The 22,856-nt window shown below is 46.3% G+C and overlaps 1 long non-coding RNA gene across 1 annotated transcript; it reads right to left on the minus strand.

The window, feature by feature from the left end:
• Positions 1-13,788: 13,788 nt before the first annotated feature.
• On the minus strand, positions 13,789-17,020 carry LOC121480742. Its single transcript, XR_005985095.1, has 4 exons — positions 16,929-17,020; positions 14,584-14,716; positions 14,304-14,343; positions 13,789-14,192 (listed from the first exon to the last, which is right to left on the minus strand). It is a non-coding gene; the product is annotated as an uncharacterized LOC121480742 (long non-coding RNA).
• Between the last annotated feature and the right edge of the window lie 5,836 nt (positions 17,021-22,856).

Consider the following 22,856-nt stretch of genomic DNA (forward strand, 5'->3'; position numbering starts at 1 on the left):
CTGGAGTTTCTCTGTGAGAGAGTTTTATTACAATTTCAATTTCTTCAGCTACTCAAGATATTCTATTTCTTTTCACGTCTATTTTGGAAACTTGAACTTTTCAAGAAATTTGTCTATAACATTTATCACATTTATTAGCATTAACATGCCCCATTATCCTCTTAATAGCTATAGAATTTAAAGCTTCACTTTTTAAATTCTTGATTGTGACCATTTGTCCTTTTTCTTCTTCTTTTTTCTTTATCAGTGTAGCTAGAGATTTATAAATTTTATTGGTCCTTTTAAAGAATTGATTTTTGGTTTTATTGGTTTTTCTCTATAGTTTGCCCATGTAATTGTTTTCCACTCATTATTATTTCACTTTATTTTCTTTCGGTCTCATTTTTTTTTCTTTTTCTAGCTTTCTAAGTTAATAGCTGAGATCAGTGATTTAAATCTTTTCTTTTCCAGAGTAAATGCATGTAAAGCTATATGTTTCCCTCTAAGTGTTACACTTTTGTGTTTTAATTATCAAGTGGTTAGTATTTTCTTTTTTTTAATTATTTTTTTTAAGATTTTATTTTTTCGTGAGAGACACGGAGAGAAAGAAAGAGGCGGAGACACAGGCAGAGGGAGAAGCAGGCTCCATGCAGGGAGCCCGATATGGGACTCGATCCCAGGACCCCGGGATCACATCCTGGGCCAAAGGCAGCGCTAAACCGCTGAGCCACCCGGGATGCCCTGGTTAGTATTTTCTATCTTTTCTTGTAACTTCTTAGATCTATGGATCATTTGGAAGGATGTTGGTGTTGGAGCTTTTTTAAAGTTTTTTTTGTTATTTATATTTAATATGGTCTGAGAATGAGCTTTGTATGACTTCAATTGTTTTGACTTTATTGATTTTGTTTCATGGCTCAGCATGTACTCTGTCTTGTGCATGTGAAAAGAATATGTATTTTGCAATTATTAGTTTTAGTGTCCTATGAACGTCAGGTAAGTTATGTTGGTTAATGTTCATTTTTTTTCATATCTGTATTGATTTTTGTTTGCTTGACCTATCTATCCATCATAACCAAAGTTACTTGTGGAATTGTCCACCTTTCCTTTAGGCTCTGTCAATTTTGCTTTGTGTTTTTTGAAACTTATTTGATGCATCTGCATTTAGGACTGTTATTCCCTCTTGAAGAATTGAGCCTTTTACCATTATGAGATATCCCTCTTTCATATATATATATATCCCTCTTTATCTCTGGTAATACTGCTTATCCTAAGCCTACTTTTTCTGATATTGAGATGGCCACAACAGCTGTCTGTTTGTAAGCATGTTCATGGACTTTTTCCATTATTTAACTTTCTAAGTGTCTCTGTCATTATATTTTAAGTATATGTCTTGTAAACAAGATATAGTTTGTTTTTGTTTTTTTTTAAATCCAGACCAGCAATCTCTGCCTTCTCTCTCTTTTATAAAAAGATTTTATTTATCTATTCATGAGACAAAGAGACAGAGAGAGAGAGAGAGAGAGAGAGAGAGAGGCAGAGACACAGGCAGAGGGAGAAGCAGGTCCCATGTAGGAGCCTAAAGTGGGACTCGATCCTGGGACTCCAGGACCATGCCCTGGGCCAAAAGCAGGTGCTTAACTGCTGAGCCACCCAGGCATCCCACCTGCCTTCTAATTGGACTGTTTAGTTCCACATTATTGATTTGTTTGGGGTTAGTTCTGCCATCTTGTTATTTGTTTTACCCATTTTCCATTGTTTCTCCTTCTCTTTTCTTTTGGAATAATCAAGTAATTTTTAGTATTCAACTGTATTTATTGACTTTTTGGGTATATTCCTTCATGTTGTATTATTTTCAAGAGGTTACTCTATAGGATTTACAGTAGGCATCCTTAATCACAACTACTTTAACATTATTCCACATCGCTTAAAATGTATGAACCTTACAACAGTATAATTCATTTGTCCTTCCCATTGTGTATTATTGTGATATATTTTATTTCTACATATTTTGTAAATCACACAGTACTTCTTATAATTTTTTTTTACTTCTTACATTTTTTTTGCCTTAATAAGTCAGTAGACTTTTAAGGACATTAAGAAAAAATATTTATATTTATTCACATATTTACCATTTCTGGTATGTTCTTTATTCCTTCCTTAGAGTCCAGTTTCTATCTGGGATCATTATATTTCAGTTTAAAGAGCTTTCTTTGTCATTTCTTGTGCAGGTCTGCTGACCATGACCTCTCATATTTTTATTCATTTTAGAAATATCTCCATTTCTCCTTCATTTAAAAAAGATGAGTTTACTATATATAGAATTTGAGGTATATCTTTTTTTCCTTCAGCATTTCAAGATATTATTCGGGGCTGCCTGGGTGGCTCAGCTGGTTGGGTGTCTGCCTTTAGCTCGGATCATGATCCTGAGGTCCCAGGATAGAGCCCCCTGCTCAGTGGGAAGTATGCTTCTCCCTTTCCCTCTGCCCCTCCCCCTGCTCCTCTCTCTCTCTCTCTCTCTCAAATAAATAAATTAAATCTTTAAAAAAGGATTTCATTCTATTGTCTTCTGGCTTCTATGATCTGAAAACAGCCTTTATTTTTACTATTGCCCCTCTGAAAAAAATGGGTCTTTTTTTCCCTCTGAGATGTCTTTTTCTCCCTAACTTTAGTATTTTCTTCTTTATGTTGGTTTTCAGCAAATTGATTATGGTGTGGCTAAATGTGTCCTTTTTGTATTTATCCTGAATAGGGTTTACTGAGCTTCTTAATCTGTAGGTTGATGTATTTTATCAATATTGGAAAATTTTTAGTTATCATCTCTTCAAACACTCTTTGCTTCCCATTGTGTCTCTCCTCTCCATCTGAGGCTCCAGTTACATACATGTTACACTAGTTGCTCTTATCCTACAAATCTTAGGTTCTGTGTTTTGGTTTTTGAAAAAAATATTTTATTTATTTGAGAGGGAGAGAGAGCACAAGCGGGAGGAGAAGGAAAAGAAGACCCTCCACTGAACAGGGAGCCTGATGTGGGGCTCCGATCAAGGACCCCATGATCATGACCTGAGCTGAAGGCAGATGCTTAACTGACTGAGCCACCCAGCCACCCCTGTATTCTGTTTTTGTTTCAATCTTTTTTCTTTCAGTGCTTCTATTTGGATAATTTCTGTCGATTTGATCATTATATCTGCTATATCCATCCTGTTATTAAACTCAACCAATGAATCTTCCACTTCAGATACTTTTTTCACTTACAAAATTTGAATTTTTTAAAATAATTTCTACTTCTTTGTTGATTCCTCAATCGTTTATCTTTTCTGGTAAATTTATTTAAGATATTTATAATAGCTGCTTTTTAAAATATTTTATTTGTTTATGAGAGAGAGAGAGAGAGGAAGGCAGAGACACAGGTAGAGGGAGAAGCAGGCTCCATGCAGGAGCCTGATGTGGGACTCAATCCTGGGACTCCAGGATCATGCCCTAGGCTGAAGGCAGGCACTAAACTGCTGAGCCACCCAGGGATCTCCAATAGCTGCTTTTAATTCTGTGCTAACATCTGGCTCACCTCTAGGTCTGCTTCTATTGACGATTTTTCTCTTGATTACAGTTTACATTTTCCTACTTCTTTGCCAAGTAACATGTTGTTGTATTTGGATATTTTAGATTGATGCATAGTAGAGATTCTGAATTATGTTATCTTCCTTTAAAGGGTGTTGAGTTTGTTCTGGCAAACAATTGTTTTTTTTTTAAAGATTTTATTTATTTATTCATGAGAATACACAGAGAGGAGAGAGAGACAGAGGCTCAGAGACACAGGCAGAGGGAGAAGCAGGCTCCATGCAGCGAGCCCGATGTGGGACTCGATCCCAGGTCTCCAGGATCATGCCCCTGGCCATAGGTGGCACTAAACCGTTGAGCCATTGGGGCTGCCCTCTGGCAAACAATTAAATTTTTGGCAGAAAACTTTGAAGCCTAGTTAAGACAGGAGTATTCTGGTTCTGCTCTTTTTTTAAAATAATTTTTAAAAGATTTTATTTATTCATTCATGAGAGACATAGAGAAAGAGGCAGAGACACAGGCAGAGGGAGAAGCAGGCTCCATGCAGGGAGCCTGATGTGAGACTCTATCCCAGGACCCCAGGACCCCAGGACCCCAGGACCCCAGGATCCCACCTTGGGCTGAAGGCACCAAACCGCTGAGCCACTGAGGCTGCCCTTGGTTCTGCTCTTAATCCTAGGCTGTAACTGTCAGTCCTGGGACATTGTACTTATACCTAGGGTTTGGTCCTTTTGGGATTTCAATGAAAAACCCAAAGTGTTTACCAATACCTTCTAATTTTATGGGTCCTGAACCCCACACTTGGTCTCCTTAACACACTGTGAACTGTGAAGTGTCCTTAGGAGGAAAGCCTGTTAACTGTAGGACTCACCTGTGGACTTCCTTTTTTTTTTTCAAGGATTATAGTCCTTCTTGTTTTTCTTGCTTTTGGTTGGTCTCCATGCTTTCAGCTATTTTTATTATATATATATATATATATATATATATATATATATATATTCAATGTATATATATTCAATGTATATATATTCAATGTATATATATTCAATGTGTATATATTCAGTGTGTGTGTATATATATATATATATTTATATATATATAAATGTATATATTCAATGTTAAAAGGAGACTAAAACAAGCTCATTTGTCACTCCAAAACCTGGAGGTTTATCTAATTATCATTGGTTTGTGTTTTATACATTTGAAAATTATTTAGAGGTAATTTGAGGCCTAAGAGCAAATGAGTCTGAAACTGCTTTGAGAAGTCTAATGCTATAGGAAAGAGGAATGCACTAGCTTTTGGGTGGTTGAGCAGAGGTGGAAGTGGTTCTCTCTCCCTCCTAAAATTTCAAACTGCCAGAGAAATAGCAAAATAAAAACGTATGTATGTATTGACCCTGCACTTCTTTTTGATATTCATTGGAGGGCATCTCTATGCTGAGAGTAATAACCTCAGAAGACCAAGTAGGTTCTCAGGCCTATTGGACCTGGAGTTCAAAAGGAGGAAGTTCCGGGGATCCCTGGGTGGCTCAGCGGTTTGGGGCCTGCCTTTGGCCCAGGGTGCGACCCTGGAGTCTCAGGATCGAGTCCTGTGTCGGGCTCCTGGCATGGAGCCTGCTTCTCCCTCTGCCTGTGTCTCTGCCCTCTCTCTCTGTCTATCATAAATAAATATTTTTTTTAAAAAGGAGGAAGTTCCTTTCCCAAGGGAAAAAGACCACCAGAAAGTGTAGTGAGGGGCAGGGAGCGGGTGAGGAAGGATTGCAATTCAGTTGTGGTCCTACCCTGCCTTGCATTCATTTTATGAATGATGTCTGAAAGGAGAAAGGGATAAGAAACCAGGCTTCTATCAGCACCATCACCACCCCAAGTGTCTTCTCTGTTCTGGCCCTACGTATTTTATTCCAGAGGATCTGGATGGAGCCCACTTGTCCTGCCCACAGGAAGAGTTTTGACAAAAACACACTTTAAAAATCCAGAAGCAGATTTTTCTAGAACCGCCCCTCTAGACAGCAATGGAGGGTGTGGGGAATAGGGATGCCTCAATCAGCTACAAAATTTTGCTCAGAGAAGGAAACAGTTTAAAAAGCTCTAATGTGTGGGACACCTGGGTGGCTCAGTGGTTGAACATCTGCCTTCGGCTCAGGGTGTGATCCTGGGGTGCTGGGATTGAGTCCTGCACTGGGCTCCCTGCATTCCATTTCAGATACTTCTTTCTGCTTCTCCCCCTGCTTCTCCCCCTGCATCCCCCCCTGCCTGTGTCTCTGTCTCTCTGTGTCTCTCATGAATGAATAAATAAAATCTTTTTTATAAACCACCTCTCCTCCAATAAGTAATAGACTCTAATAGCAGTCCTGATTTGGGCAAGTTCTGAGGCATAGTGACTTAGCAAATGCCTGACCGCTGGCATCCCCTTGGGTCTGGTATCTGATCTCCTCTTCCCTCCTTGATTTCTCCATAATTTTAGAGCTAGTCAAGGACCCTGACTTGGAGAAGAGTGGCAGATTCTTTTATACATACTTTAGCACCATGACAACCAGTTCTCATTGTGGGGATCAGTCACTTAGTGCAGCTGATGTCACCAGAGCGACCAATCTGGGCAGATGAAGTGCAGTTACCATGGTGACAGGAGGCAGAAACTGTTTCCTTGGAGAGCATGAGGGTCTGGATTCCCCCTGAGGTTCAGGCTGTCTCTGGGTAAAGTGCATGGCCAGCTGGAGGTACTCAGTTCTATGCAATTGTCCAGTTCAAGCTATCACAGTGTTCCCTAGACCAAAACAATACTTCCCAACAGGCCTGTCTGTTCCACTCTGGCCCTCTATCAATACATTATCCAGCAGTGCTAGGGTGGTCTTTTAAAATTGTACATTACATCATTCTATCCATTTCCTTATAATCCCTAGTGATTTTCTTCTGCCCTTTGTATAAGATCTAGACTCTTTACTACTAACTGCAGGGCTCCAAATGGTCAGTTCTGGGCCTACTTTTGTTTTTGTTTTGTTTTTGTTTTGTTTTGGGGGGGGCCTACTTTTGTAACTGCATTTCCTACCACTGGCTGTTCTGTTTGTTCCTCTAATGTGCTATTTTATTCATTCATTCATTCATTCATTCATTCATTCATTTAATGTGCTATTTTAGAACCAAAAATACAATAACCAAAATAAAAACCAAAAGTAAATATTGGATGAGCTCAATAACAGAATAGGAATACAGAAAAAAAGTATTAGTTAACTTGAAGATGGAATAATAGAAGTGATCCAATCAGAACAACAGAGAGGAAAACATTGAGGGAAAAAGTAAACAGTCTTGGGGACCTGTGGGACAATACTAAACATCTAACATGCATGTCACTGGAATCCCAGAAGAAGAGGAGAAAAGGGGTAGTACATTAAAAATATTTGAAGAAATAATGGCTGAAAATTTCCCAAATTGTCAAAAGCCACAAACCTACAGATCCAATAAGTTCAGTGAACTCCAAATGAAACCAGGAACCAAAAATAAAAAAATAAAAATAAAAAAGGGACCCCTGGGTGGCTCAATGGTTGAGTGACTGTCTTGATCCTGGAGACCCGGGGATCAAGTCCCACATCAGGCTCCCTGTATGGAGCCTGCTTCTCTCTCTGCCTGTATCTCTGCTTCTCTCTGTCTCTCATAAATAAGTTTTAAAAATCTAAAAAAAAAAAAAAAAGAAACCAGGAACCAAAGGGCTAATGGGGCAGGTAAACAGAGCTGCAGTTTTTTTTTTTTTTTTAAGATTTTATCGATTTTTTCATGAGAGACACACACACACACACACACACACAGAGAGAGAGAGATAGATAGAGAGAGAGAGAGAGAGAAAGAGAGGCAGAGACACAGGCAAAGGGAGAAGCAGGTTCCATGCAGGGAACCTGATGTGGGATTCGATCCCGGGTCTCCAGGATCATACCCTGGGCTGAAGGCAGCGCTAAACCGCTGAGCCACCCAGGATACCCCAGAGCTTCAATTTTTAACCCAAATCTGATTGTTCTGGGAATGCTGTCTGCCATCATGTTTCTATAAGATCATATCCTTGCCTGACAATATGATCACCAACTGTTGTTCTGCAGAGACTCAAGGTTTCAGTAAGAAGCTGGCCAGAACCAGTCAGAACCAATGGCCACCTCTTTGAAATGAAAGAGCAAAATGAAATTAACTGTCTCCTACTTAGTAATTTCCTTTGTCTTTTTCCAAGTTTTAATTTAAATTCATTAGTTAGTGTACAGTGTAACAGTTTCAGGTGTAGAAGTTAGTGATCTAGCACTTAACATACAACACCTAGTACTCATGGCAAGTGCCCTCCTTAATGCCCATCATCCAGTTAGCCCATCCCCCCACCACGGCCCCTGCAGCCCTCAGTTTGTTTCTATAGTTAAGAGCCTGTTTTCTGGTTTGCTTCTCTCCCCCCACCCCATATGTTCATTTGTTTTGTTTCTTAAATCCCACATATGAGTGAAGTCATGGTATTTGTCTTTCTCTGACTTATTTTGTTTCACATAATACCCTCTAACTTCCTTTGGGGTCATGAAGCTTCTCTTTCCTTTACCCAGACCCTTTCTGCTCGCCTTTAAGAACTCTGGACTCTCCAGAATTTTGGGGAGGCAAATTTGAGGCTTGCTCTTCCCTCTCCTCACTTCTCTGCTTTTTGAGTCAACGCTCTCCTTGCTGCATACTCAACATCTCAGTGATTGGCATTTGCCTTGTGTCAAACAGATGAACTTGACTTTGGTTACACAAACAGGAGAAACTTGAGAAATCCATGCCCTGATGCATCCTAATCAAACTTCTAAAAACTAAAAACAAGAACAAAATCTTGAAAATAGCCAGAGAAAAACAATAAATATATCACAGGAGAACAATAATCCAAATGACTGTGGATTTTTCATCATGAACCACCGGGGGCAGAAGGGAATGGAATAATATTTTTAAAGCAGTGAAAGAGAAATCTTTTAAAAGGGGGCAGGGAGCACCTGGTGGCTCAGTGGTTGAGTGTCTGCCTTTAGCTCAGGTCGTGATCCCGAGGTCCTGGGATCCAGTCCTGCATCGGGCTCCCTGCAAGGAGCCTGCTTCTCCTTCTGCCTATGTCTCTGCCTCTCTCTCTGTGTCTCTCATGAAAAAATAAATAAAATATAAAAAAAATAAAGCAGTGAAAGAAAAGAGCTGTCAGCCCAGCATTCTATATCCAGCAAAATATACTTCAGGAACAAAGGTAAAACAAAGTTGGAGGAAAAATTAACTTGTGGCCCACAGACCTGCTCTAAAAGACTTGCTAAGGAAGCTCTTTAGGTAAAAGGGAAATGATATAAGAAGGAAACCCAGAACGTCAAGAATGCAGAGAATAATAGACATGGGAACTATCTGAGAAAATATTATAGGCTATTCCTCCCCATTTTTAATTACTTAAAATCCATTTGATGCTTCAAAGCAAAAATTATAACATTGCCTGTTAGTTTCCAATGTATGTAGATGTGATTGATTCTAATCGGCAGCTATAACATAAATGGGGAAGAAGGAAGGAACATATGCTGGTAAGACTTCTGCATCCCACTTAAAATGGTAAAACAGCGATTATTATGTTAAGATTTTATTTTTAAGTAATCTCTACCCCAACACGGGGCTCGAACTCACAACCCTGAGATCAAGAGTCATGTGTTCTATTGACTGAGCTGGCCAGGTGGCCCATAAAACAATAATTATAAGAAGTCTGTGGAAAGTTAAATGTGTACACTCAGATGCCTAGAACAACCACTTAAAAAGTATAGGAAGATAGTAAAAAACACAACTGGTACATTAAAATCAAATGCTGAAAAGTGTTTTGATGATCCCAAATGAGGAAGTAAAGGATGCATGCAATGATGGAGGCTGAGAAATCCCATGGTTTGCCATCTGCAAGCAGAGAACCAGGAAAGCTGCATCCCAAGACCTGAGAACCTGATGATATAAGTTCCAATCCGAGTCCAAAGGCCCAAAAACCGGAAGCACTGATGTCCAGGGACAGGAGAAGACGGATATCCCAGTTCAAGCAGAGAATAGATTCACCCTCCCTCCACCTTTTTTCTTTTCTTTTTTTTTTTCTCTGTTTGGGACCTTGGTGGATTGGATGATGCACACTCGCATTAGTGAAGGCATCTTCTTTACTCAATCTACTAATTCAAATGCGGATCTCTTCCAGAGACATCTGCACAGACATATTTAGATATAATGTTTTACCATCTATCTGGGCATCCCTTCACCGAGTCACACTGACACATAAAATTAACCATCACAATGGGCAACTGGGAATGAACTCTGCTGGGGACCCCTGAGGATCTGTGTAGAACTTGTCTCAGATTTACCCCCCCCCCCAGGGACGGATCTGTTGGAATATTTATCCACTAAACTCAGTCCTTAACTGGTTGAGAGCTGCTTCTGGGGGTAAGTCCCAGACACCTCAAAGCCGTCTTGAGCACAGGTAGGCAAGACCCCTTGGCATTCCAGAAAACCCACTCAACAAGAAGCATAGTCCCAGCTTGAGATGGGAAGCTGTCAGCATGTACAGACACGGTCTACCTGTAGCTACAGATGAACTCAGAGATGGGCCAGGGGATATGAAGCAGGGAATCACATGGTCCGTTATACAGATGTTCAATAAACATCTATCACATGACTATGTTATACGTATAATTTACTTCCCTGACTAGGCCTCAATTGCCTCGAGGAGGCAAGACCTATGTATTGTGGTGACCAGACACAGTGAATGGATGATGGGGAAAAGTAGAGTAGGTGGTAGGGGTCAACCGAACTAATAAAAACAAGGTAGAGATAAATATGACAAAGTTGAGCATTGTATTTAGCTGTGTCCTTAGACACACAGATACAGGGTTTAGGACATGCACTGGCAGCATGATCAGGCCTGTGTTACCAGAGGAGAGTCTCTTAATTTCTCTGGGTTCTGTAAGTAAGTAGGTGCTATGATCTGAATATTTGTATTCCCCCCCTCCCGCCAAATTCATATGTTGAAATCCTAACCCTCAAGGTGATAAGATAGTATTTGCAAGTGGGGCCTTTGTGAGGTGATTAGGTCAGAAGGGTGGGCTCCTCATGAATGTGATTAGTGCCCTTATGAAAAAAGATCCCAGGGGGATCTGTTGCTTCTTCCTCCATGTGAGGACACAGTGGAAAGACAAATATCTATGAACTAGAAAGCGGGTCCTCACCAGACACCACTTCTGCCAGAGACTCATATTGGCTTCCTAACCTCTAGAACTGGGAGAAAAAAATTTCTGTTGTTTATAAGCCACCCAGTTTATAGTATTTTGTTACAGCAGCCTGAACAGACAGTAGGCTTGGTACTTTCCCACGTGTTCTCACTTGTGAGGATCAAATGAGCTAAGTGCTTTGAGAAATATAAAGCTTGAGGCATGGGATGTCTGGAGTTGGGTTGGTTTGAACAATGGTGGCTGGTTCCCCTCTCCCACGGGCAAGGTGACCACAGGTATCAGAATGTGAAATGTGCAAAGCCTTCAGTCACAGAATTCTCTGTGGGGTTCTTGGGTTTGGGGCTGGCATGACTGCTCTGTAGGGGACCCTAAAGTTTAGAGGGTACTGTGAACTTCAAGGGCAGAATGAGGTCCCAGGCCTGCCAAACCCGAGGTCTGGAGGGAAGACTTTCCTTCCACAGTTGGAAGAGAGACCAAGAAGACCATTTGAAGCCCGTGGGTGGGGATGGCGGCCCCTCCAGCTGTGATTCCATCTTGCCTTCATCTGCCTTAGGAATGATTAGGGCAGCCCGGGTGGCTCAGCAGTTTAGTGCTGCCTTCAGCCCAGAGCCTTATCCTGGAGACCTGGGATCAAGTCCTGCATCGGGCTCCCTGCATGGAGCCTGCTTATCTCTGCCTCTCTCTCTCTGTTTCTGTCTCTCATTAGTAAGTAAATAAAATCTTAAAAAAAAAAAGATTTGTGAAGGGAGGAAGTGGTCAGAACCCAGGTGTTGGGCACAACTAGGGCTGTGCTCTCTGAATCCCATACTCAACCTTCCCTGTGTTCCCATCTCACCTCTCTCACCTCAGACATTCCGGTCAGGTCCAAACCCCACCTGTCCTGCCTCCAGACAAGTCTGTAGAAAGATTTTGCTTGAAAATCAGCTTTAATAATCCAACTTTGGGTCAGCCTGAAATGGTCCTTCTTGAGAGCATCAAGAAGGTGTGGGAGATGAGAGGCTTCCCCTGAGGACTCAATCAGCTGCGAGGTTGTGACTTGTGACTCAGACTAGGGAATGGCTCAAAGGTACTCTACAAGGGAAAGAAATAAGGAATTTTTTCTTTTTTTTTTGAAATAAGGAATTTTCAACAAATGCTCTGAAGCAGGGGTTGTGACTCCTTTCCTCACCCCCCACCCCCACCCCCACCCAATTCAGAACAAGTCTCCCATAGCAATCTTGAGACAAGGGGTCCTTGTCCCTTGAGACAAGGGGCTCAGGCGCTGTCAGACTATAGGTCTTTCCCTGGTCCCCATCTCTAATCTTCTCTCCTTTCAGGGATTTTCCATTAGACACAGGGCTGGTTGGCCGGTCCCCTGAGCCTGAAGGAGGATGGTAGCTCCTTGTTTGCACACTTGATAGAACCATGGCAACCAGTCCCCATCATGGGGTCAGTCATAGGACCAGTGATGTGGCCCAGCAACCAATCCAAGCTAAGGAGGCCTGGCTGCCATGGTGACAGAGATGACGACCAGTTTCTTTGAAAGGGGTAAAAGGCTGGAGCACCTCTGAGGAGCAGGCTGCCTCTGGATGGAGTCCAGCTGAGAGCCTCCCAGCAATGCTGCCTTGGTCTTGATCCAGAGGACCACCAGGTCCCACCTGGGTAACTTGGAAGCCCCGAACACTGTTCTACTTGGTCCTACTCTCGTCCATTTTATGGTCCATTTTCCTATAGCATCGCTATATCTTTATAAAATATGTATCAGATTGCCTTTCTTTTGTATATTTTTTTATTGGAGTTCGATTTGCCAACATATAATATAACACCCTCAAATTGCCTTTCCTTTGTTGATCATTCCCACTTTGAATAAAACCCAAATCCTGTCTTACAGACTATGAGCCCTGAGTAGTCCTGGCTGTTCCCCTGTCACCAACTGTGTTGGCCCTGAAATCTCACCTAAGGGCAATTAAAAAAAATTTTTTTTTAATTTAGGGCAGCCCAGGTGGCTCAGCAGCTTAGCGCTGCCTGCAGCCCAGGCTGTGATCCAGGATCGAGTCCCATGTCAGGCTCCCTGCATGGGGTCTGCTTCTCCCTCTTCCTGTGTCTCTGCCTCTGTGTGTGTGTGTGTGTCTCATGAATAAATAAATAAAATCTTTAAAATTTTTTAAATTTAAATTCAATTTGCCAACATATAGTATAATATCCAGTGCTCCTCCCATCCCGTGCCCTCCTTAGTGCCACTGCATCTGTACTTCTGTCTGCCTTGGGGTTCTTCCTTCAGATCTTTCCAGGGCTGCTTCCTGGTATCATTTAGGTCAAAGTTCAAGTGTCACCTCCTCCAGCTATCATTAGTGTGGAGAAGTCTGATGTGTGAAGCAGCCCAACCTCTCCTGGGACCCTGGAGAGGAAGGGTGGGGCTGGGTGGGGGCAAATTGGGTCAGGAGACCAGGTCTGGCCCACTCAGCTTCTCAGCTCTAAGGACGGATGACACCTAAAAGGTGAGTAGCCTTCGCCCCGGTTCCCAAGAGCTCAAGTGCCCAAGGGGATGCCCGAGAGCTTTCCCCAGGTGACTTGCCCTCCACACCACAGAGAAGAGCAAGGGGGAGGCTGAATTCAAGGGCTTCTGTAAACTCCTCCCCCATTTAAGGATAGTAGCTTTAGAGCTATAGAGAGAGCTAGATATGTGTGTATGTATGTGTGCGTGTGCATAGACAAAGAGAAACATATAGATATGGATGGGTGGAGGGGCAAGGTAAGGATTAGCGTCACGTCACACTCAAGATTTCCTTAGAAAAACAGAGAGCTCATATTTAAGTTGTGAAGCTTCCCAAGTAGATTTCCGCAGGCCCTTCAAGCTCTGGGCCTGTGCTTGATCTTACAGAGCCAGAGGCTCCTGGGGGCCCCTAGCCCCTGCACCCTGCAGTTGCTGAAATATATGAAAAGCTGTCTGTGAGAGAGGAAGTAGGGGCGCCCTCCCTCCCCAGTGAGGAAAGGAAGAATTTCTCCTTACCCAGCAACCACTGGCCTTTTTCATATATTGTCTTTAAGCCACACAGCAACACCAGAGGGGTCGCCTTTATTACCATTCCCATTTCACAGGTGTGGAAGAGGGACTTGAAGAGCCTAGGCAATGTGTCCAAGGTCACAGCTGGGCAGTGGCAGAGCCAGGACTGGGCTGGCTCTGAATTGAAAGCTCTGTTCTCTTCCATCCTCCAGGCCCTCTCTTCCAGAAGGTTCTCCATCAGCCTCAGTGAAGTCTTGTCATTTATTTATCAACCAATGTGTATTCCCTCCTTCACCCTGCGTCCCTCTATAAACAGGCCCTGGGTGGGCTCAGCCTTCCTGGACAAGCCAGGTCCTCACCTGCAGTGGGGCCTTGCCATGGTTGGTCATCTCTTGGTTCGGGACCTCTGAAACCATTTCAGAGTTCAAGCATTGTTCCCTGTTCACCTTGGTCACTGGGTTCTGACGGGAAGGAAGGCAGAAGTCAAAGGTGAAGAGAAAATGGTGAGAAGGCCCAGAGGAGAAGAGATGGGATCCAAATGAGGAATTTCAAAATCCCTGAGGGAGTCTCACCTTAGGGAACAACAGTCAGAGTTCCTCTTTGCACTTGTCCCTAGAAGACAAAGATTAAGCCAGGGATATCAATTAGTAGCCAAGCACCCCAATCCCCTCCCTCTGCAGACATCACCAAGGTATCATGGGATTGCTTCTGGCTGGAATCAGACAGGTGCTCTCTTCATTCTATTTACTGGACTTCAGACAGCTCCTACCTGCTGCCCTGACACTCCTTCCCTTCCCAATTGTTCTGTCTACCGGTCATGGGCAGTGTGGACAGATCACAGGCCTCACACACCTGGGCGTGGTGGTTTTGGTGGAAAAGGCTGTCCACCCATCCCTCATGCTGGTCCCTGAGGCATGGAGCCTGGGCATGTGCTCTATCTTCTAGGTCTTCATATCTTGAGTGACATCATCCTTCCAGAACAGTCCTGCAGGGAGAGAGGGAGGAGCGTAAGGTCACTTGTGACAATTGGATTGGCCCACCCTGGAAACCAGAGTGTGATATTAGAATTTCTGCTTTCCCCAAAGTGCATAAGGCACCGGGCATTGGAGGGATCCAGAGACTGGCTGGGGTACAGGAGTTTGCCTTCTGCCCTCCTCAGCATTGGAATCCCTGCTCTTCCGAGTTCTGTGACCCTGGGAAACTTAATTAAATTGGCCGAGCTTCAGTCTTCTCATCCATGAAATGATGAACCATTGTTGGGAGAATTACAGGAGATAATCCAGGTAAATCTCTTAGCATAGTGCTTCGCGTTGCAGTAAGTGGTCAAATGTGAATTTAACAATGGTGCTATTATGAGAACCGAATGAAGTTGAGGACGTACACAGTGTTTTTAGAACTCTGAGGCATTACTTGCACATTAGACACGATGATCATTAGTAGCAGTAATTTGAACTCCAAGCAGATCTCCCCTCTGGACCCTGCAACCATGAAACCCTGCTTTCAAGGAGGGTTGGATGCTTTTCCCCCAAGGAGTCCCATTCTCCACCCCCATCTCCACCCCCATCCATTCTCCACCCCCATCTCCACCCCCATCCGTCCCATTCTCCCACCCCCATCCGTCATGCTTCTATTTGTCATACGCTTCTATTTGCCCCAGTTCAGAATCTGGAATATGTGTGTGGGGGGAGGGAGAGGGTCTGACTGGGGGTCCCAGAATTCCTGGCTCTGAGCACCCAGATACCATGGTGGGGAGGGGTACGGGGCTAGTCCCAAGGAGATGGACTCTGGCCTCTTCCAGGGACTTCTAGTCATCTCTACTGTGCCCCTCTAAAGAAGGCAAGTGAGAACAGCTTCCCCACCAAGGCTAGGAGGCCACCACCCTTGTCTTGCTCAGGGTCTGGGCAGGTGAGGCTCCAAAGGTGAGTATGATGAGAAAGTTTCAGACAGAGGAATTTGTGGAAGATGCTTTTCATGTCAGGTTGGGCACCTGACATCTAACAGCCCAGCCTGTCTCTTTCAGCTCTTCTGCTCTCACCTTGAGGCACAAGCCACTGGAGCACACCTTGCCAGTATTGGAGGACCAGGTTGATAACATCTTTCTGGGACCTGGCTGGCTGCATTCCCACCTGGCTCTGTTCCTCTAAGGGCACAGAACGGCATTAGCAGGGACTTTGGCCAAAAGCCTTCAACAGGTCCTGGTTGCAGAGGAGCAGCCCCCTCTCCACCATCACTCTCAGATCCCTCCGCTTCCCAGTTATCAGCTGTCCCTTCATCTCCACCCTTTGCTCTTTATCCTCTGGATCTCACTCACCCTTGGCACAGACTTCCAGGTAAGAGCAGAGTCTTCAGGCAAAGAGACAGCCTTTAGGTGGACAGGTGAGCAGAGCCTCAGAGGGCTACACAAGGTGAATGGACAGACAGGCGGACAGGCTAGGGATGGGGGAAGCAGTGTGGCCGCTTCCCGGGTGGAGAGCTGCAAAGAGTTCTGGAATCCTTGGAAGCATAAACCTGGATCCTGGGTTCATACCGTTAGGGCTGGCGAGCCCAGGTTCTTACCCTGGAAACCACAGTATAACCAGCTACACGATGTGGGGAAAAACCTTTCCATCATACACTCTCCTCAGTCTGGGTAAAGGGGGCGGGGTGGGGTGGGGTGCGGTGGGGTGCGGTGGGGCGGCGCGGCGCGGCGTGGGGGAGAAGCCAGAGGTTAAAGGGTTCAGGCCTCTGCACCGCCGCCGCGTCGCGCCCGTCCAGCAGTCCGCAGAGTCCTCTGCACGGACCTGGGGGTTCAGGGACCCGCGGAGGACAAGGGGGAGGGGGCGGGCAGGGGTGCGGGCAAGGCCAGGCTGCCCCCCACCGCCGCCGGACCTGCACCCCGGGGAGGGGGGAAGCCCAGGCCCCTGCTGGGCGCAGTCACCTCCCGAGGTCGGGGGCTGGATGCCCGGGGCCTCCCGCCTGCCCCCCAGCTCCGGGCCCCTCCGCCCTCCGCCTCGGCGCCTGCTTGTCCCGGGCCTCTGGGCGCCCTGGCCGGCTCGGGGTCCCCGCATCCTCCTGCTGACCCGCCTCTCTTCCCCCCTACCGCCCCCTTCCGATCTTTACCCGCCCCCCCGCCCGCACGGCCCCCAGCTCGGTGCCGCCGGCGCCCCCGCCCCCGCCCCCGCAGCGCGTTCCCGGCCTTTCCCCCGCTTCCTCCCGACCTGGGGACTCGCGGCGGCCCAGCCCCGGGCGGCGGCGCAGCAGCGGGGAGCAGAGAATCCGACGCCCCCCGGGTCCCCGGGCCCCGCGCCCGCCGCGCCGCCTGCTGCACGGTCGCCCCCGCGCCTGCCCGCGAACCCGCACCGCGGCCCCGGCCCGACCCGGCGGCGGCGGCGAGCGCCCCCCTCCGGCAGCTCGGCCCGGCCGCGGCGGGTCACCAGGCCGCAACCCAGCGCTTGGGGCCTCGGCGTCAGAGTCCTGCTTGGAAGAGGGGCTGCTCCTGAACACAGGCGACCCTCTGTTCCCTCTGCTCCCCTGCGGGCACCCCCTCTCGCGCACACGGGAGCATCGCCTCCGTCTCCTTATCTCCAAGGATTAGAGACGGGGGGGGGGGGGGGGGGGTAGCACGTGCAATTGAAAACCTGCAAACAGCCCTGGGCATGGTTCTTGAGAAGTAGGATCCCCTATTAGGTCCTTAAGTAAGCTTGCCTGGGGTCAGACCCAAGCCACCGCAGGCAGCCCTTTCACTTCCCGGAGGCCCCAGCTCACCTCTAAGACCAGGAAGACAATACTATCTAGCTCACGGTGTTTCTAGAAGGATTAATTAGTATAATAGCCGGTGAAGCATTTAGAAGTAGCACGGGGGATCCCTGGGTGGCGCAGCGGTTTGGCGCCTGCCTTTGGCCCAGGGCGCGATCCTGGAGACCCGGGATCGAATCCCACATCAGGCTCCCGGTGCATGGAGCCTGCTTCTCCCTCTGCCTGTGTCTCTGCCTCTCTCTCTCTCTGTGACTATCATAAAAAAAAAAAAAAAAGAAGTAGCACGGGACTGGCACATGGTAAGTGCTCAGTTAACACTGGCCACGCCTGTCCCCTGACCCTGCCTTTCTATCACCATCCCCCATGCCCACCCCCTGCTGCCCCAGGCCTTGATAAGGTATATCTCCCCGTAAAAATGTGCCCGTCAGTCAGTCGTATCTTTTCCAAACCCCAAAACCGCGGCCCTTGTTCAAACCACCATCATCTCTTACCTGCTACTGAGATTGCGTCTCATCCGGTTGCTTGGAGTGACTGATAAATTGGGGTGTGCTCCAGGAGCCTAGATTTCGTGTTGTTCCACTCTCGCCTCCCAATAATCTCTTTTATAAGCACCAGGAGGAACTTTCTAAAATAGAATTTTTTAAATTTTATTTTATCCATTCATTCACGAGAGACAGAGAAAGAGAGAGAGAGAGAGAGAGGCAGAGACACGTGCAGAGGGAGAAGCAGGCTCCATGCAGGGAGCCGGATGTGGGACTCGATCCCGGGACTCCAGGACCACGCCCTGGGCCAAAGGCAGGCACTAAACCACTGAGCCACCCAGGGATCCCCCCAAAATGGCAATTTCATATGGTTTAATCTAACCTAAACTAAAACCATGGTAAGTTGGAGTACCTGGGTGGCTCAGTGGTTTAGTGCCTGCCTTTGGCCCAGGGCGCCGTCCTGGAGTCCCGGGATCGAGTCCCACATCCGGCTCCCTGCATGGAGCCTGCTTCTCCCTCTGCACGTGTCTCTGCCTCTCTCTCTCTCTCTCTGTCTGTCTATCATGAATAAATAAAATATAAAAAAAAATTTTGAAGCATGTTTCTTCTTTTGCTTACTCCTCTCCCATGGCTTTCCTTTGTGCTTCAGACTAATCACTGACCTGTAAGGCACAGCATGACCTAGCCTCCCTCCCTCTCCAAGTTCCAGCCGCACCAGCTTCCTCTCCACTCATGAGCCCCTGAGCTCTTCTTGCAGACTCTTTCCTCCTCTCTCCGACCTCACGGTTGTCCCTTGGTTTTGGCATAAATACCACCCTCTCAGAGATGTGCTTCTTCTCCCCATGCATCCTTACCACTTCACTTCTATCCCTTGTCTCCTTCACACTTACCACTATTTATAACCACTTGTCCCTTTCTGCCTTGGAATATAAGTTTCGAGAGGGTCGGGGGGCACGTCAATGTCTGGCTCCAGGCCCATCTCAGCATGGACGCTCAGTATATGTTTGTTGAGCAACTGAAGACTCTGGGTCCAGACACAGGCATGAAAGGTCTCGGTCTCAGTGTTCTCATCCATTAGATGGGCACCCTATGAGGGAGCCTTGAGAATGGAATGGTGATGATGGCTGTGAGAACAGTGCATGCTATACAAACACGGAGGGGACGGCGAGTGGAGTTCTGCTCCACCCCAGCGTCAGCCTCCCTGGGATGCTCAGACCACAGCCCCAGCCCCATGGGTGGGTGGGAGACCTTGAAACCCAGAAGGGCAGGCCTGGTCTGGAGGAGTATGGGGGGAGAACTCAGGAGTCCTGATGGGGGAAGGGATCCCAGCTGGCCTCGGAGCCCAGGAGCTGCCCACCCGGAGGGGGAGAGAGGGAGCTATGAGGCAGTCTCGATAGGAGGCTCGCTAGGAGCTTCCTGTCTGTGCCTTATTTTGGGAGGCAGGGTCAGGCACAGAGCAAGGCGTGGGCCTCCATGACTGGGCCTCCTCAGGGATATCCAGGGAAGCAGATAAGAGCATTGTGTTGAGGTCTGCAGGACCCTTCGTCGGGGGACAGGTCTTCCCTGGTGGAAATCTGGAAAAGAGGCTGTGTGCTGAGGGTGCAGAGGGATGGTCTGTGGCAGGAGGGTGAGTTCAGCGGAGAGCAGCGCCCCCTCGCGGAAGAAAGGGGAGCCGGGCCGGGGGCAGGGGCTTTTACCCCCGCCAGCCCCAGGGACCGGCTCATCTACTCTCTGCCCAGGGCCTAGCCTGAGCTGCTCCAGTGTATTAGGCAGGAAGGGGGCATCTCTTTACATCTGATATGAAGCCCAATCATCCTAGAGGAACTCTTCTCCTCTTTCCATTTAGAATGTGTCTAAGGCCAACTGTTGTGTTTGGAGGACTTTATGATCCACCCCCGCCCCTGCTTTTTTTTTTTTTAAGTGGGCTCCATGCCCAGTGTGGAGCCCAACAAACAGAGGACTTAAACCTACAACCCTGAGATCAAGATCTGAGCTGAGATCAAGAGTTGGATGCATCAACAAAACTAAAAGACAACCTACAGAATGGGAGAAGATATTTGCAAATGACATATCAGATAAAGGGCTAGTTTCCAAAATCTATAAAGAACTTATTAAACTCAACACCAAACAAACAATCCAATCATGAAATGGGCAAGAGACATGAAGAGAAATCTCACAGAGGAAGACACAGACATGGCCAACACGCACATGAGACAATGCTCTGCATCACTTGCCATCAGGGAAATACAAATCAAAACCACAATGAGATCCCACCTCACACCAGTGAGAATGGGGAAAATTAACAAGGCAGGAAACCACAAATGTTGGAGAGGATGCGGAGAAAAGGGAACCCTCTTACACTGTTGGTGGGAATGTGAACTGGTGCAGCCACTCTGGAAAACTGTGTGGAGGTTCCTCAGTTAAAAATAGACCTGCCCTACGACCCAGCAATTGCACTGTAGGGGATTTACCCCAAAGATTCAGATGCAATGAAACGCCAGGACACCTGCACCCCGATATTTCTAGCAGCAATGTCCACATTAGCCAAACTGTGGAAGGAGCCTCGGTGTCCATCGAAAGATGATGGATAAAGAAGATGTGGTTTATGTATACAATGGAATATTCCTCAGCCATTATAAATGACAAATACCCACCATTTGCTTCGATGTGGATGGAACTGGAGGGTATTATGCTGAGTGAAGTAAGTCAATCGGAGAAGGACAAACAGTGTATGTTCTCATTCATTTGGGGAATATAAATAATAGTGAAAGGGAATATAAAGGAAGGGAGAAGAAATGTGTGGGAAATATCAGGAAGGGAGACAGAACATAAAGACTCCTAACTCTGGGAAATGAACTAGGGGTGGTGGAAGGGGAGGAGGGCGGGGGGTGGGGGGCAATGGGTGACGGGCACTGAGGGGGACACGACGGGATGAGCACTGGGTGTTATTCTGTATGTTGGTAAATTGAACACCAATAAAAATTAATTTATTAAAAAAAAAGAGTTGGATGCATAAGTGACTGAGCCACCCAGGTGGCCTATTCCCCCCTCCCCTTAATGAGTATTTTTACCTGATGATTGTGAAAAATGATACAGATAAAAGTGGATAAGACATACAGGTGCAGCTCAACAGATTATTAGAGGGTAAACAACCATGTCGTGCTCTCTGGGCCACAGAATACTGCCAGTACCCCTAGAAACATCCCCTCGTCCTAGCCAGGTTACATCTCCCCTCCTTCCCCCCCCCCAAATTAATCACTCTCTTGACTTTGTGGGCATAACTCCCCTTCCTTATCTTGGTCATTGCAAAACATAAGTAAGAACATATTTCTAAGGAGTAGTGTTTAGTAATGTAATTATCTGGTGTACTAGCTTCCTAGGGCTCCTGTAACAAATTACAAGCTTGGCGACTTAAAACAAATGTCCTGAGCACGCTATGAAGGCGCATAACTGAGTTGTGTCGTTCCGCAATGTCAGCTTTATTTGGTCATAAAGCAAAGTTAAATCATGATTATAAAGCAGGGAAGCAAACGCTAAGTCCATCTGTGAGCGTGCAGTTGAGACAAGGCCTGGGGCAGGTCTCTCGGCACTTATTGCTTCTTATGTTCAAGCAAGGAAGAATTTTGGTTCTGTTGGAGATCAATCGAGCAGAGCCTTTGGTGGCAGTTGCCTTTTTTAAGTGGTCAGGCATAGAGGGGTCAGATCTGAAGAGTCTGACATTTTGCTGCCCAAATCCTTCCCTTTTTAAAGGGATTTAATCGATTTTGGGTCCCTGCAGACCTACTCTGGTTCTGCTCATTACCGGTTCTGGGGTGTCACCTGACATTGGTCCCCGCGATATGTCCTAATGGCAGTACCTTACCTGCTTCTGTGATCGCTTGACACAGGCCCCTGCTTGACACAAGAGGCTCCATTTTGCTCTCTACAAGGGAAAACGTATTCTCTCACCCTGCTGGAGGCCACAAGTCCAAAATCAAGGAGTTGGCAGAGCCATGTTCCCTCCAAAGTCTCTACAGAGTATCTGCTTATCTCTGTGTCTCTGTGTGTCCACATCTCCCTTTCCTTTCTCTTATAAAGACACTAATGATTAGAGCCCACCCTCATCCAGAACGATTTCATCTGAAGTTTAAACCAATTACATCTGCAAGACCCTACTTCCAAATCAGGACACATTCCAAGGTTCCAGGGAGAGAGCAATTTGGGGGAGACATCATTCAACTCACTAAATAACAACATGTATTTTTTTGTGCGGCCTGCTTTTGTTCAACATATATTTTTTAAAGATTTTGTTTGAGAGAGTGAGTGAGCATGAACAGGGGAAGAGGTGGCAGCAGACTCCCTGCTGAGCAGGGACCCCCCCCCCCACACACACACACACACTAAACATGGGTCTTGATCCCAGGACCAGTATCATGACTGGAGCCAAAGGCAGGTTCTTAACTGACTGATCCACCCATGCACCCTATATTTTATTTTTCTTAAGTAATCTCTATGCCCATTGTGGGACTCAAATTCATGACCCTAAGATCAAGTGTCACATGTTCTGCTAATTGAGCCAGCCTGGTGTCCCAACACTGTATTTTCTTTATTTTGTTTTATTTATTTGAGAGAAGGCATGCAGTGTGCATGAGTGGGGTGGGGGCGCAGAGGGGGAGGGAGAAGCAGACTCCTTGCTGAATGGGGAGCCTGATGTGGGGCTTGACCCCAGGACCCTGGGACCATGACCTGAGCTGAAATCAGATGCTTAACCAACTGAGCCACCCAGGTGCCTCCCCGCAACATTAAAGACTTACCCATGTCATTGAATGAAGCAGTATTGTATTCATTTTCATTGCTTTATAGTCTTCCACTGTGTGATAACGTTAACACTAGGATTCAGAGTATGGATTCAGAGAATGGCATACTATG

Source organism: Vulpes lagopus, chromosome 22 (genome assembly GCF_018345385.1).
Source record: "Vulpes lagopus strain Blue_001 chromosome 22, ASM1834538v1, whole genome shotgun sequence".
Lineage (NCBI taxonomy): Eukaryota > Metazoa > Chordata > Mammalia > Carnivora > Canidae > Vulpes > Vulpes lagopus.